This window comes from Panicum virgatum, chromosome 9N (genome assembly GCF_016808335.1).
Source record: "Panicum virgatum strain AP13 chromosome 9N, P.virgatum_v5, whole genome shotgun sequence".
Lineage (NCBI taxonomy): Eukaryota > Viridiplantae > Streptophyta > Magnoliopsida > Poales > Poaceae > Panicum > Panicum virgatum.
Window position 1 is genome coordinate 67,835,605 of NC_053153.1, and position 9,755 is coordinate 67,845,359.

The 9,755-nt window shown below is 46.7% G+C and overlaps 1 pseudogene; it reads right to left on the reverse strand.

Annotated features, from left to right (window-relative positions):
* Positions 1-3,091: 3,091 nt before the first annotated feature.
* Positions 3,092-9,755, reverse strand: LOC120693395 (annotated as a pseudogene).

The window sequence follows — 9,755 nt, forward strand, 5'->3', positions numbered from 1 at the left end:
TAATGGCAGGAGTGCTCCCTGCTGATTTGGTGCCAGATGGAATTATCGTCACCTCGGGAGGGTCAGCAACCATTAAGGCATTAAGTAAGCACGGTTGATCCGTGATTCTGGAGCCGGATGCGCTTGGTTGGTGCTCAATGGGCCTAGACACAAAATAAGCTATTTTATGGCCGGCTATAGAGTATACTCTCCCTATATATATATATATATAGAGAGAGAGAGAGAGTCTTTGAATGATGATCGAATGCCTTTGCTGCTCTCTTCTTGTATCTCCGGCAGCGCCCTTGCACCGGATCTGCGTTCCCAATCCACTACCACACTAATCAAACGCCCTTTGTTATGCTAGGGTCATCATTTTGCCTCCCATACTGACACAACCAAAATAGTGATCCTGAGGAATGTGGAGTACTCTCTCCTGGTTGTGATGAGTGAATTGTCAACCGTGCGGTGTGATCGTGTGCTTGGTCTTTGGTTGCAGGTACACGGGCGTCGAGTGTCGACGGAGAGCTGCCGTGTAGGTGCTGTGGCCGATGGACCGTGCAGTGGACGGCGGTGAAGGGCAACAGGGACCGGAGCTCGGGCCGGGCGGCAGCTGTGGCGTCCACTCCTGGATCGAGGGCGCAAGCGCCGACGGATGGCGGGTTTCTTGGTTTGCGCCACAAAACCAAGCTGGCGGACGGCGGTTGAAGATGCCAAGTTGTGGAGGCACGGGCGCCGGTCTCGGGACTGGCGGAGGAACGGGCGTCGACGGCATCTAAGGCCTCGCTGCGGGCGAGGAGGTGACGGGCGTCGGGCGGCGTCTAGGGCCGTCAGAAGGCCGAGGCGGGAACGGCGTCCAGGGCCACGGCGTGGAGGCGGCAATCTTCCCGCGCGTGGAGTTTTGGCAGTTTTCTCAAAACCAGCCACCTACCCGGGTTTCGTGGACCCTCCAAAACCGCGGACCGGATCTTCATCTACGTGGCAGCATCGCGGAGAAGACTTCGATTCGAAGAAAGAATCTCGGCCGTCGGATGAGTCCTTGTATCTTTTTCCGGTTTTGCCTCTACGGGCTTTCTAGTGTCTAATTAGGTCTAGGGGTAGTTTAGTCTTTTAGTTCTAGAGTTAGTGGGCATAAATATCCCCTCACCCACTCTCTCTTGTTCTCCCTTTCCCTGGCTGGCGCACAGACCAAGCACTGTCTCTCCCGTGCGTCTCCTTCCCTTCCTCTTTTCTTCCTCCCTTTCTTCTCTAGGGTAAGGTTTGGAGTATGGATTTTTGAGACTCTTGTACGGAAATTGATCGGGAAAGGAGACCCTTCCCTCCTTGTGCCCTCGGGGTGTTTGATTTCGTTTCAATCTCGTATGTCTTGTGCTTTGTTTGTGATGAATTCGATTTTCCTTTGTCGATTCTTGAGCACGAGATGAGGGGTTGTTTCTTGACGATCACGTGACTCTTTGAAGTGATTCTAATCCATCTAGCCTAGTGCTAAAACCCGCGGAATCACGAGTCCCTTCAATTCGAAGTTTTTTGAGTTCTAGAGAAAACCCCGTTCTTGCTCGGGAATTCCTCGATTCCTCCCAAACCATTGAGTAATTCGTCGATTCCTTTGGTGGGTATGTTCACAAGGTCTTTGTGACCGTGCCTGCAAAATTTGAACCCCTTTGGACTTGGTTTGATCTTCCAATCGTCAAGATTTCCAAAGGACGCGGGCTGGAAAAACGTTTCTGGACTCGAACAGAGTTTTTCCTACCACCGGATGAACCAACGCCTTTGAAACTATCCACGTCGGATCAACTGGTGAGTAGGTTACTCATGCGTTAGGGTTTTTCTGCTATTCGTCAGTTGCACCGGTGCATTAGCTATCCACGGGCATCGGATCAACCGGTGAAGCTTCACCAGTGACCTCCTGCTTGCTTTTTCCTCGTTGCACCGACGTATAGAGTTTGTTCAGCGTCGGATCAACCGGTGTTCAGTTGGGTATGCTTTGAGGCCTCTCTAGACAATTACACCGACGTAGGTGTTTGACACCGTCGGTTTAACCGGTGTTCATGAGTCCGGTTTGAGGCGTCTCTGGACAACTGCACTGACGTCAACTCTTGATTTTGTCGGATCATCCGGTGTAGTGTCGCCGGTTGAACCGACGCTTTGTTAATCCCTGCGTCGGATCAACTAGTGCTCGCTTTTCTTGCTACCGGCTCTGTGACGTCGGTTGAACCGGTGAAGACTTTCTTCACACGTCGGTTTAACCGGTGTTCATATACCGTGCTATTTCTTGCGCTGTTACTTCATGTTTGCATCCGCATTGGTTCTCGCTTGTTCCTAGGGTTGTTGTGTGTTAGTGTAGCTCATCCATAGCTACTCCATACTTCACCTAGGATTCTAGGGTTGGGTGTGTACTTGGAATCTTAAGCTGCGATTGCGATTATTTTTATCGGCTCCCATTCACCCCCCTCTGGTCGCCTTTTCGGTCCCTCGGATCTTTCATCACTCGGGCATAGTCTTGATGCCTCGTGCCTGCATATATAGTCTCTGTAGGTTTTTTGACATTTTGGATTTTGACTACAAAACATTAACAGCGGGGTTTCAGAAGACTCATTTGTTGACGATACTGTCACCTTTTTTTTTCTCTTCTTCTTAGACCTCGATAAATAAAATCTTCTCTCTCTTTTTTTTCTGAAAGACCTGGACAACTTGTCCAACATTCATTAATAAGGAGGAGGAGAAGAGAGTTTACAAGGCGTTAGGAGGCGTCTAAATTAGCTTCCTTCCCAGACGGTTTGCTGTGGAGGTCCAAACAGATTGGTTTCTTCTGAACAAATAGATTGGTTTCTGATAAACTTACTCTTTAGTCTTTCCTCAATGATATCCTCCTTGTTCTTGCAAATACCTTCACATGGCGCCCCGTCGACATGCTTCGCTAGATACTTCATGCTCTCAAATTTCCAATTGTTGGTACTTATTCTTAGTCATGTTCACTCTGAGTTGAATATCCACATCTTTTCAGATGAAAAATAACTTCTTTATTAGTGAACGGCAGAACTCGTGACATTATATTTTTCAAAAAATGTCACAAACTTATTACCAGAATAATTGATTTTTCTCCCAATATCAATTCGAGACGAACAAACATTTCTTATTAATTCGGCCAAACTTGTATATAGATTCCAAAAACGAATACCTCGTACATTCTACATAACCTTTTTGTTCCCATGGAAAGCCATGAGGATATACATTCCATTGGACATACAACTTTCAGCATCTCAAGTCCACACACCACACACACTGCATAGAGCAGCTTTAATTTATTTCGTATGCCAGAAAAAGAAGAGAAACCAAACCCAAGCTCAGAAGCTCTTTATATGTAATGGAAGGGCAATCCATCCCACTCCGTGGATTTAGTTGTAGGCACCCGGGTTGGCGACGAGGTAGGCTTCGGCGGCCTTGAAGATGGCGGTGACCGACTCCTTGGCCTTGGCGTGTTAGAATCTTTAGGACCTCTAGGAGTAGATCGGCGGGTTGTACTCCCTTTCTGTAGAAGAAATACCTCGCTGGTAGCCTCTACAGGTTCGTCGGTGGCGTTCTGCGCTAGGGCAGCGACGCGCAGCGCAGGGTTGGCGGTGTTGTAGTCGACGGCGAGGCAGTGGCTGCGACGGCGCGGCACGGTGGAGCTTCCCGTCGCTGACAACCCCCCTCTCTAGATCGGGTTAGGGTTTAGGATGGTAGGAACTGTAGCTGCGGCGAACCTCGTGCCTTGTGCCGCTGGTCCTCACCTCCTTTTATGGGGCTGCGCGACGGGGGCCCACCAGCCTTCCATGGGCTGAGCGCCCCCGATCAGGGCGCGAGTCAGGGTCCATTTGGTCCGTTGGGCCCAAATGGTGGAGATCAATACTAACATTCTCCCCCTTGATCTCATCTTGTCTTTTAACTTATCTCAATCTTTACTTTCAACATTCTTTATTCTTTGTTTACCTACTCCATCACGGATTAGTGCATATGAGCATGCCTCATCGTCACGGTCAATAACCGATAGACTTAACAGCTACAACACACCTCTCGGTTCTGAAATAGGTACTTTAACTTTGGGCCCTTTATCGTCCGGAAAACATAGGCTATACCATGAACCCATGTCGACTGTGTGTTCTCTGTACACACTGGGCGGCAAGCCTTTAGCAAGCGGATCTGCAGACACTTTATGTCACTTATACTCACAATGCATTTCATCATGATTCTGGACTTTCTCCTTTACAACGTATAACTTTGTGTCAATGTGTTTGGCACCACACTTGACTCGTTGTCATAGGAGCAAACTACTTTAATGGTTATTGCTGTTGTCAACCATTATCAACTCCGGGTATAGGTTCACTTAAGCATTTTGCCTGTCCCTCGGCCTCGTATCATGCTATACTATATCTTTGCATCACATTGATCATAATTGCTTTGTTTTGGAGCTTTTCCACACAAAACCTCCAAATGTGAAAGTTAGCGACAATTGTGGATTTCGCTACACATTTCACAAGTTCTACTTTTGTACTCACAACCTTTTGAGAGTACTTGTTCTTTCCAACTTAGCATGAGGCCGACATTCTCAATTTCATTCCAGTGATCTATATCTTGATTGAACTTTTGCCAAAAGAACCCGGATACACAAAACTATGTCAGGGTAAATTCTTTACTTGCGCGCCTATAAAACTTCCAACAGCTGAAGCATATGGATTCCTGGAACATTAAGGTTCCCAAAATCATTACCCTTGACAATAGGAACAGGCGTAGGTTAACTCCTTTGCATACTTCATTTTTTTAGAATCTTTTCTGAGTATGCCTTTGTGATAATCATAATACCCCTTTCTTTTATCTCAATGAGTCTCAATTCTTAGAACGAAAACCAACCACCGAGATCAAAAACTTGAGGACAAGAATTCTTTATCTATAATGTCAGATTAACACCACCACTAATAAGTAGGGTGTTATCTTCATTTAAGTTGTTGAAATCAAATTCCCCATTCTTTAACTTCACTTAAAAAACTATTGTCCTCCTTAATTCCTTTAAAAACCCAAACTTTCTCACCATTTCAATGAACTTTAGATACCACCGTCTCAAGGCTTATTTCAATCCATAAATGGATTTCCTTTTGTGGTATCCTGTATATATTCTTTTCTTTTCATGACAAAACGTTAGGTAGTGTCATGTAAACATTTCAGCTATCTGATATAATTCCAAAACATAATGCGCGACTAACGTCATTATGATTCTTAGAATCCTTTGCATGATACTGGAAAAGTTCTCATCAACTTATTCCCTCTGGAGTCACATTTCTCTTTGTAGGTCCATTACAACCAACTGTGGTGACTCTTTTAGGAATTATTTTCCTTTTCCACGGACTTAGCCCATAGAATTCTCGTGACGTCTTCAAATGAGGTGGAATCAACCTCCATTTCTTTTCTTGGTACATTGTTTTCTATATGGGGCTGTTGTTGCTCTTTGCCAAAAGCAATAAACTCTATAGGCTCTTGCATAACAAGACCCTTCTTTACATTATTCATCTTCTGTAACTTATTGCTCTTGAATCATCGAAGTGGACACGCATTTCTACTTCTCTTCAAGGCTTAGGTCTCTACATACCATGCTCCCCCAGATTATTCCATCTTCTGTAAAGATGACATATCAGTAAATCTCTTGTTTGGGTTCAATCTGTTAAAACTTTATATCTATTAAAAATTTTATATGTGCTCTGTAAGCACCATCTTACTATCTTGGAGAGTCGTCCAGCATGAATGCCGGAATTTAGCCATTTCTTTACATAGGGGTATCACTATAGTGACCGTTGTACTCCCCCTGACGGTCACATTCATTCTTTAATAGATCATCTTTTGCTTTCAATGCACATTACAGGGGAGTACCTTTCTTAACTGTCTCATATTTCTCCCCCTCGAAATGTGGCTTGAACTTTTCTGCCACAATTTCAAAAACTATTCACAACTTTGTGAATGAGAAACTTTTATTACTTCATCCACATGATTATGTCATGCAGAACAAAGTATTTTCTTAATTCATATGGGAGTACCTTTTATTCACTTTATTTTGATAACTCATTAGAGTCCTTTATTCGATATGACAGTACTTTTTCCTCATTTCACTTCACGAACTCAACAGAGTCTATTACCAGTACTTTAGCAAGTCACGCTCGCAAAACTTTCTTATCTTGAGGTTCATATGTAACTTTCTATTCTTCATTAAACTCAATGAGTGCTTAATCTCTGCGACACAATAGAAGTGCCCGTTCAATTCTAGAATAGCAAAGCTACTCCAAACTTTTCTCCCAGTGTGGGATAAACCAGTACATGAGTCATCACAACTTTCTCTCGACATGCAGGATTAGCACTATGTCAACTTTATCCCGTCATGCGGGTTATTTCATACTTATCCAAACAAAAATGTCAGGATCGGTTCAAATCAAATTCAGAAATAAATCTGAATATTCCATGACACACATACTTAATCCGATGTTGATCAAATTAAACATGTATGACTTATCACAACTTTGAATGAACTCATAATGAATTCTACTTGATAGAGAGTACATAAGAGACATTTCTCAAAACGAACTCTTATTGCTTTATCTACTCTTCTTGGATAAATATCCTGAGTACTTTTCCTGTCAAGCCGTTCTTTACAGAGAATATATTCTCTTATGTAATGACCTTCTTTCTTTCTGAGTCACAAGTACCCAGTTCAATGTCTTTAGTCCTTCAAGGACAACATAGAACTCTTTGTCTGAAAAGTCAATAATCAATACTTTAAGTTCTATTCTATATCACCGTTGGGCAGAAATAGAATAATCTTTTACATTAATTCTGTATCACCGTTGGGCAGAAATGGAATTAATGTATGGAAAACTCAATAAACTTTAAAACCATATATCTGCTCCTCAAAATTAAATTCTCCCGTTGGTTCGAATTTAATTAGAGGATAATCAACTTTATTGCAGCGCAAACTAGAAAATACATTGTATTTTCTAGTTTGAGAGCAGTTCTTTAGCTATTCTCTGAAATGATCACTTTGATGCAACATTTACCAGAGACCTTAAACTTCAAGGTATGATTCATGAAAAAATTATGATAATGTTATCATCAACGTTGGTCAGAAAATAACAATACCATAATTAACTTTAAATTTCTCTTCCATGAGAAATATCTTTGTGATTCCAGTAATATTCAACTTTGAGACTTCAAATGGCAGAATAATGCCAAAACTCAACTTTTACTTTAAACAGCGGAAGCTTTTCTATCTTATATCCACAGGGAAAAACTCATTTAAGACTTTTAGACTATTCATCCAATTAAAACTTCTCGTTGGTTCCGACTTAATTGGAAGATAGCAACTGTATAACAGTGGAAATATTTTCCTTTCTTTATGGCAGCGGAAAACTTTTCTTTCTTTTCTGAAACAGTACTTTGTACTCATTTTCTCTCTAAACAATTTATCTCGTTGGTTCAAAATTGAATAGAGAAAAAACTATACAAAACTTACTCAAAGTAAGCTCTTTAATCATGCTCTTAAAATTTAATTGTCCCGTTGGTTCTAATTAAATTAAAGAGCAACAATATAAACTTTGCAGTGGAAACATGAAGGAATTTCTATTTTTCAGAAGCAATATTGTGAACTTTTATCTCTAAACAATATACACGTTGGTGCAAAATTAAATAGGGATCAAATTATAAACAAACCCATTCAAAATACTATGAAAATGCTTCTGAAAAAAAAGAAAAAAAACATTAAAAATCACCACTGTGGAGGCGGCCCAAAAGCGAAAAATGGCCCGCGGCCCACTCGGCGCGCGCCTCCCCCGCGCCCAAGCCGCAGCGTGGGCCTGGGCCGGGATTTCGGCCCCCCACGTGGCTCCCTCTTGGGCCAAATCCGGCCCGACTGGCGGCGACCGCTCCTGGCCGTCGGATCTGATCCGACGGTCGGCCGCATCCCTCGGGGGATCAAAAAACCCGGCCGGCGCCCGCCCCCCACCGAAAACCCTAGAACATTTCTTTCCCTCCCCCTTCTCTCTCCACGACGGCGGCGGCGGCCACAGGAGACGACGGCCACGGCGACCGCGGAGGAGGCGTGGCTGGCGCCGCCATCGACCCCCTCGCCGGTGCGCGCGCTCCGCCCATGCGGGAGCGCGCCGCCGTCGAGTGGCTTGGCGGTGGTGCCCCGAGCCCGCGCGCGCTCGTGCCTCCGGCGTCCCGGACGACGAGCGGCGGAGCCCCTCTGGGCCGCGCCCCAGCGAGCGGCGGCGCGGGACTTTTCCGCGCAGCGGTGGCCGGCGGTGTTGGCGGCGGACGGTGAGTACCCGCCGCCCTTTGCTCTAGGGTTAGGGTTTGACGTCGTTTTCAATCCAAGATCGATGTATTCATTCTTTCTCTTCGATTCTATCCCCAAATCTGAATCAATTAGGGTCCGGGTCTTTCTTTGTTCGACTTGCATCGAATTTCTTTGTCCTATCTCGATCACTATCTACTGTTAGGCTCTGGAGCCCGAGCGCCGGCGAGGCGGCCCGGAGCGGCGCCTCTGTTCTTTCCTGCACGGCGTCGAGTGACTACCGGCGGTGGAGACCAACACGGCCGACGGCCGGCGGTGGTGGCGCAGCAGGTATGTCCCACGGCCCTTTCTTGGCTAGGGTTTGTGATCCTTTCTGTCGATCCAATTCGAATCGAAATCTTTTCTTCTTCTTTTCATTCTGATTTCTTTACCCAAAACTCGATCTACTCGCTAGATCGGCTAACTGATACCATTGTTAGAATCTTTAGGACCTCTAGGAGTAGATCGGCGGGTTGTACTCCCTTTCTGTAGAAGAAATACCTCGCTGGTAGCCTCTACAGGTTCGTCGGTGGCGTTCTGCGCTAGGGCAGCGACGCGCAGTGCAGGGTTGGTGGTGTTGTAGTCGACGGCGAGGCAGTGGCGGCGACGGCGCGGCACGGTGGAGCTTCCCGTCGCTGACAGCCCCCCTCTCTAGATCGGGTTAGGGTTTAGGATGGTAGGAACTGTAGCTGCGGCGAACCTCGTGCCTTGTGCCGCTGGTCCTCACCTCCTTTTGTGGGGCTGCGCGACGGGGGCCCACCAGCCTTCCATGGGCTGAGCGCCCCCGATCAGGGCGCGAGTCAGGGTCCATTTGGTCCGTTGGGCCCAAATGATGGAGATCAATACTAACTTTGCGATGTCATCGTCCTTCATCTCCACGCCCGGCATCGGCTTGTATGTCGAGGCCACCTTCACCACGCTACCGCCGCCGGCTGCGGGCTCCACCTTGATGTGCGACGCCGCGGACTCGATGGCCACGCCGATGCCGCCGCCCTCGACGACCGTGGACTTGCACTCGCACTTGTCCGCGTCCAGGAACTCGAGCTTCTCCTTCATGAAGCTGAACGCCATGGCTGCACGCGAGAGCAGTAACAATCATTCACAAGCTATGAAGGCGGGTTGTTGATCCATCGGCGGCGACAGCGACACGTTCGGCTCGGATGATCGACGGCTGCCGACGCCGCCCTCGCCCTCGACGGGGTGGGCGCTTGCGACGACGAGGGAGGCGACCTTGGGCGCCAGGGTGTGCCAGTCCATCACCGCGGCGCGGAACAGGCGCGGCGCCGCCACCGGGGACGCGATCTCGAGGGTCCAGCTGTTGGCGGAGGCCATTGCTGCAAGCGGCGATCGGCCGAGCAAGAACGATCAGCTAGCTGTTCAGCTCAGAGTGAGAGCGTGAGCGTGGCAGTGCTGCTGCTGATTTGAA